At 51.1% G+C, this 1384-nt stretch overlaps 1 protein-coding gene across 1 annotated transcript in view; it reads left to right on the top strand.

Moving 5' to 3' along the window:
• The window catches only part of RBSN (rabenosyn, RAB effector), a 25070-nt gene extending 24047 nt beyond the window's left edge, over nucleotides 1-1023 (top strand). Inside the window, exon 12 of the transcript XR_006680035.1 lies at nucleotides 585-1023. The gene's annotated coding sequence lies outside the window, so the exon portion shown is untranslated. The remainder of the gene's footprint in view (nucleotides 1-584) is intronic.
• The last annotated feature ends 361 nt before the right edge of the window (nucleotides 1024-1384 follow it).

Raw genomic sequence — 1384 nt, forward strand, 5'->3', positions numbered from 1 at the left:
ATCCTCAAGGATGGGGTGGGGGAGTGGGCAGGCCAGGCTGATGCGGAGGCAGCACAGCGCTGTGCCTTGGGAGGGTTTCCTGTTGGGCTGGCACCCCCTCCACTGTCTGCTGCTGCCCTTGTTCTCTGAGTGACGAGTAGGGGCTCAGCCTGGAAATGCAGTCGATGCTGCTGCCCATCTGCCTTCGGAAATTTGTGAAAATACAAATCTCTTAATTCACTGGTGATTTCTGTCGACTAATTCACTAAGTACACCTGAGAACGTAAGAGTATCCAGAAATACATAGAAGAAATGTTTCTAACACTCTTTTTAAAAACCTCACTGGGTATGTAAATCAGACTGAAATCTAACCCCTGTAATCTGATGGAATTTATCCATGGCTGTATTCTGGGGAGGCTTCCATGGCCACATCCTTCTGTAAGCATAGGTTCAACAGGAGTTAGACTCTTCTCCTCAGCTGTACCATTTCCCAGGACTCGCTCAACACAAAGTTGGGTTTATAGATGGTGGGGAAAAAGTGGCTTATGAATGGTAACCACAACGTCAAGTTCTGACCTCATGTGAATATTTCACCCTTCCTGCAGTCCTGCAAGGCAAAAAGCTCCACCTCGTCAGCAAAGGAGCCAGTCCCTGATGGGGCACTGGCAGGTCTTCCTAGACATCCATCAGATCTGGAAGAGGAAGACTGCGGACTCATGCCACAAATGAAGCTGGCTTCCCGCCTCCTTATGCCTTGTTTGTCATTTTCCCCGCCTAATACACTAAGGACTTGCACTCAGCGTCCTTGCAGCTCCGTGTGTTCAGACAGCACGGGCCATGTGGTGGGGTGGACACTGGCATAGTCAGTTAGGTGTTGGGGCCCAAATGGAGACTCAGGACTCTTGACCTGGACACTGACCGCGGGAGCATACTGTGCTGCTCATCCAACAATGACTGTCAGTTTGAGGCTTGTTCATTTGCATGCACTACTCTGGGGCCTTCGACTGGGATCCTTTTTAAAAAATAAAACAACAGATATTCGTGGTTGGGTGTGTGCACGTGCATTTATAAGCGCCTCACCAGAGAGAGAGAGAGCCTGGGCCCTCTCTCACTGCTCTGACGTAGACCTCCAGGCAAAGTCAAGGGCACTGGGCTCTCAAAAGCGCAAGTCCGGCTTGCTGCCATCGCATTGGTTCTGACACATGGCAGCCCTGTGTGCGACAGTCGAACTGCTCCCTGGGGTTTTCGTGCCCGTCAGCTTAGTGAACGCAAATCTCCAGACCTTCCTTCCCTGGTGCCACTCGGTGAGTTTGAACCACCAGCCTTTAGGTTAATCAAGCTTAAACCTTTGTACCACTTGGGGGACCTCTGGGGCTCTGAGCAGGGGAGAAATGTGGGCTTCAGT

This window comes from Echinops telfairi, unplaced genomic scaffold (genome assembly GCF_000313985.2).
Source record: "Echinops telfairi isolate 266 unplaced genomic scaffold, ASM31398v2 ScPeMD7_31;HRSCAF=116, whole genome shotgun sequence".
NCBI classification, from domain to species: Eukaryota; Metazoa; Chordata; class Mammalia; order Afrosoricida; family Tenrecidae; genus Echinops; species Echinops telfairi.